The 5,460-nt window shown below is 37.7% G+C and overlaps 1 pseudogene; it reads left to right on the top strand.

Annotated features, from left to right (window-relative positions):
* Positions 1-4,570: 4,570 nt before the first annotated feature.
* On the top strand, positions 4,571-4,689 carry LOC111732043 (annotated as a pseudogene).
* The last annotated feature ends 771 nt before the right edge of the window (positions 4,690-5,460 follow it).

The following is a 5,460-nucleotide window of genomic DNA, read 5'->3' as shown; positions in this document are numbered from 1 at the left end:
ACATCACCATTATAGATTATAAAAACTATTTTTCAACAGGGATATGTTGCTGAATGTCATGACTATTCATGTGCTGGTTCTAGGGCTTTCAAATTTGTTTTGTGGTGCCCACTTTGTTGCATTTCTGAGTAGGTTGTAAATCTTGTTAAAACCAATGAAAATATAATTTCGGAATGTTTCAGAAGCAATCTCTCATGTCACTGAAGTCTCCAAGGTTTTATGTCTCTACTTTCTTTTTTATATAGTGCAAAAAAGATTCAGATAAAAATAATTTTATCTTTTACTATAACATTTTTTTAATTATAAAAAGTAATACATGATGACTGGACAAAATTTAGAATAGGTATAGAGAAAAAAGGACCCCAAATTCCATTATCCACAGATGAAATATGATGAACATTCTAATATATTTCTTTTTTTAAAATATATATGAGATTAAAATATTAACTGGCTTATTTTGGAGGTGGCTGAAGAATTTTAAGTAATTTAAAAGTATACATATATATGCATATACATTTTAAATATATATCTATTTTATATATGCATATATTCATCTAAGATAGTCATTGAAGTTTTGAAATACTTTCTCTAAAGTTATTCCATTTCTCTATATGGAGACTGTGAGATGTTACGATTATAAGCAAAAAATTGGCCAATTTGTCTTGTTGGTAATTAAAAAAATAATAAATTAATGTGATTTGTATACAATAGGAAATTTGAATTTTTACTTGTTTATTTTTTCTGTTTACAAAAATAATATGTGGTCACTGTAAACAAATCAAATAACACATATAAGTATTAAAAACAGCTAACATTTGTTGAGTGCTCTCTGTGCGCCAGGCACTGTTCTAAGGGTTTCTTTTATATTAACTTTTCAGTCCTCACAGAACTCTATGAAGTAGGGACTATAATTTATTATTTTCATTTAACAAATGAGAAAACTTAGGCATAAAGACGCTAAGTAATTCGAAGTCCTGACTTACCGAGACAACAGTCATGCCAAACAAACATGGTTTTTATTTGTTCATTGAGCTGTTTGTTTTAATGGGAAAAGAAAGATGAATTAGGGCCTTACCATAGACATATTATATCTTCATTTCAGGGGAGGAAATGATAAGTCCACATGATGTTCTTGTTCATGAAGAAGGTACATGGGGGAGTGAAGGCATACCTAGGAGGATCTGGAGCCCACTGAATCCATGGACTAGCTGGACAAGTTAACGGATCATTATCAAGGACATGTAGCTTACTAAATGACAGAGGTGAGATCCAAACCCAGGCAGGATGTCCCCAGAACCCATACTTAACCACTCCCTAAATTACCTCTATAAGGTATAAAGAAGAAAGGCATCAAGAAGAAAGCCAAAAGTCCTCTGATTCCATGACTCAGGGACAACAACTGCCATCATTTTGGTAAACATGTTTCTAAACTCTTTTTGGTGCAAAGCTTAACTGCAGCTGACCTAAGTATTAGCAGAATGTCCTCTGATCCTCTTGGAACATGAAACCATGGGAAGCTTGTAAGGAGCTACCTCAAGGCCATTTCTCACTGTTTCCATATCTTTCCGGGAGGCTATCATAAGACATTTTCTCATCATCTCCTAGGTTCTGAGTTGATATGAGGTTTTCTGCCTTCCCCTCTGTATGCAATTATGATGCTAACTACCTGGAAATAAGTCAGATTTCACAGGTTAAGGGCGTAGTCCTCCACAAGACTGCCTTAACTTCGGGCAGCAGCCACTAGCTCAGGGTTTCCCAGGACACTCACAGTTCTGACCAACTAGCTACGAATTCAGGAGTTCCCACTATCCCCTAAAGTTGGATAATTTGCTAGAAAAACTCACAGAATTCAGGAAAGCATTATACTTATGATTATAGTTTTATTATAAAAAATACAAATCAGGGCTAACCAACAGAAGAGACACATAGGGCAAGCTTTGGGAGGCCCCATGTCCTTAAGGGTCAGGAGGGTCCCATATCCTTCTCAGGTGAAGCTTTCTCAGGACATGTCACCCTCTTACACATTGATGTAAGATTACCAACCAGGGAAGCCCACATGAGCCTCTATTTTTAGTGTTTATTGAGGTTTCTTTATGGCTGCATGATTGATTGAATTGATGCAGGACAGGGCAAATTTCCCCAAGTGGTGGGGAGACCAAGCCCTATACCGAGAGAAGAAGAGGGTCCCTTCATGGAGAGTGTGGAAGAAATTCAACACACACCCCAAGGCGGAGGGAGAGTGAGAGGGACAGTGTTAAAGCACTGAGTGTTTGGGGAATCCAGTTTATTTGTTATTCTTTAGTTCCTATGAGTTATAGTTTAAAAGACTTTATTAACCCATTTCTTTTTATATGAATATACAGTGAGGAAGGGGAAGAGGAAGAGTGTGTTGCCTGAAAGTCCTGTTGGCAGCTCCTCAGCTTTAATCCATAGGTCTCCACGGTTTTAGCTACGGGGAATGAATGATTTTATTTGTGTAGGGCAGACACTTAAAGACTCTTGTTCCTGTTTTCATTTCCACAGGTGTGGGGAAATGGATTATTAGCAATTTCAGCAGAAATCTTCCTTTGTTCTGAAAGTGTCTTCCTGGCTTGGCTGCAGGGCTGATCAGCATATTGCAGTCTCTGAATGTAGCTTGATTAACATTTTAATTCTCTTGCCTCTTCCCTACATTAGAATCATTGGCCAACCCTCTTTTTTCCCCAGAGGTTGGGCTGATACTGCCTGACTGAAAGCCCCAAACCTCTAATCAAATGCTTAATCTATCCGCCCCGCCAGCCCCCATCCTGAATTATCTCATTAACAGAAACTCAGGTCCAAGGTGCCCACCATGAATAACAAAGACACTTTTGTCCCTCGGGAAATTTCAAGGATTTAGAAATTAACTCCCTGGAACAAAGAACAAAGACCAGCCACATTCTTTACTATACCACAACCCCCACCACTTAGAATACAACTGCAGGCTATAAGACTGCTAGCTGCAGTTTGGAATCAGCTCCTAAACAACAAGGTATCCCACTTAACTCCTGTTGCATTTGTCAACTAGCTTGTTTTGTTTCTTTGTTGTCCTGTGGGACAAAGGCCAGGGGGAGCTGGCACCTTTGCTATTCTTGCTTTTGCTATCTATGTAAGTAATAAGCTGTCTGAATTTTTTTTAAGCTGTCTGAATTTTTATAAAGCTTGTCATTTTACCAGCCAACTCTCTTAGCATTGTTTGACCTATCGTTTAGAGAAATAAGGAAAACTCAAGAGGACAATTATGGGGGATTGAGGTGTTTAATTTGTTTTAGTCATTTTGATTTATAAGAACACTCAAATGGAGCTATTCAGTAGGTTAGATGTGAGACTGGAGCATGGAGGAAAGAGGAGGAAGTAAGTTGTGCTGTGGCAGTGACTAACATGAGAGAAGATGCTCTCCAAACAAGACAATATAGAGAAGCTAATGGTGAAGTGTTAGGTAGCTAGTCAGACATGAGTGACGGGGGAACAAAGGAATAGGGGCCCAAAGAACACCCCAATGGTAGTAGAATTCTAGGTACACACATGTGCACTAGGCAGAGTTATATAGCAGCCAGGAGTCAATCAAAATAACTTCACTTGCCAATCATCTAGGAATGCCTTGGAAACCACCCATTATGGCCCAAATATAAGGCCGACATTCTCACTTCTGGGCCCTTTTGCCCTTCTGGGCTCCCCTCCTTTTGCCCTTCTGCCCCCTCCCATTTTGTCCTTCTGGACTCCCCTTCTTTTTTGCCTCTTTTTGCCTTTCTGGGTTCTCTCTCTTTTTGATGGTCTTTTGTGGCCTTTTTGCCCTTTTCTGGCCATTTCGGCTCCTTTGTGTTGGTTACAGCACTGGGACCATGTGCCTCCTTGGGACACTCTTTGTCTTTCTAAAATATATTTTTAATAAGTTATTAAATCTCAATGACCTGCGATTCTTCAATGCCGTCATTTGAGGAAGAACCGAAGAAAAATACCAACCACACGTCTGTCTGCGCCATCATTGTCCCTCTCCCTCCTCGCTACCATTGGGGCTACACTGAACTCCTATCACAGCCCCAACAGTGACAGAAGGACTGCTTTGATGTGAGCTCAGACTTGGGTAGTCATAAAATATCTGAATAAAAAAAAAATGGCTTTAGGGTCTTAAGTATCCAACCTCTTACCTGATACAAGTATCTTTTTAACACCATCCCAAGAATTGGTCATACAGTTGGTTTCTGGTTCAGTGGACATAGCAAGGAAGACTTAGGCCAATGATTGTCAGGGCAAGCAATTCTGATATAGATCTGATTGTTTTTGTATTCTTTCTCATATTGAGCTAAAACCTATCTTTTAATGATTTTTACCATTGCATTTGTATTACCTCATAGAACACATATTCACATAGCTATTAACCATTGTTTGTTATAGATGTGCTATGAAGTCAGCCATCATGTCTCCTCTTGGTTTTTGTCATCAGCTAATTAAACATCTGCCTTAACCCATCCCACCCAGAGCCTTGTCTTGGTTCTCACCATCTTGGTTATTTTGGTATCTCATCAGCATCGACTTTAAAATAGAATGTACAGTCTACAGCCATGCCACCCTGAACAAGCCCAATCTCATCTGATCTCAGAAGCTAAACAGAGTCGGGCCTGGTTAGCACTTAGATGGGAGACCACCTAGGAAGACCAGGTGCTATAGGTGTAAAAAATAAAAAAATAAAAAAATAAGGGACTGTAAGACTATAAGATCCTTGCAATCTGTGAGGTCAACCAAGGGTTGCCTCGCTTAAAAACAAACAAACAAACAAACAACATAGAATGTCCAGATGTAGTTGCATCAATGGAGAGTACAGTGAAATTAATATTTCCAATAAAATACCTATTTTGATTTCTTCGCCTTTTGTAAATGTTTTTTAAACATACACAATCTTCTTTAAAAAAGAATATGAGGAAGATAGGAAAATGAAATGTATATTAATGTCTTATTCTGTCCTCCTGCAATTAAATTTTAAATATATTTGTGTTTTAAATATTATTTTAAAATAATTTGGTTTGGTTTTATATTATAAAAATAATACGTTTAAGGTAAAAAAATTTTTTTAAAAATATAAATGGTATAAGGGAAAAGTAAAAAAAAATCTCTCAAATTTACAAACCCACTCCTTAAAGGTAACTACAATTTACTGTTTTCATCCAGAATTTTTTTTCTATATTAGGCATCTTTCCACATCAGCAATATGAATCTACCTTATTCATTTTAATAGCTGCATAGTATTTTATTCTATTGAGACAGGACATCACTTGTAAAATTCTTAATCTTTTAGCAGAAAATGAAATGGGACATCTCTTGCACAGCTAATCTTTTTAGTAAACCTAGTTTTCTTCCCTCCTTTCTTTGGAAAAAAGGCCCTCTCCCTCAAATCCTGATAATTGCCCGACACTGGTGACTCAGATCCTCTGGCTATTGATAAGG

This window comes from Pteropus vampyrus, unplaced genomic scaffold (genome assembly GCF_000151845.1).
Source record: "Pteropus vampyrus isolate Shadow unplaced genomic scaffold, Pvam_2.0 Scaffold11, whole genome shotgun sequence".
Lineage (NCBI taxonomy): Eukaryota > Metazoa > Chordata > Mammalia > Chiroptera > Pteropodidae > Pteropus > Pteropus vampyrus.
Note: the sequence above shows the minus strand (reverse complement) of the source record. Positions and strands in the feature narration are given on the sequence as shown.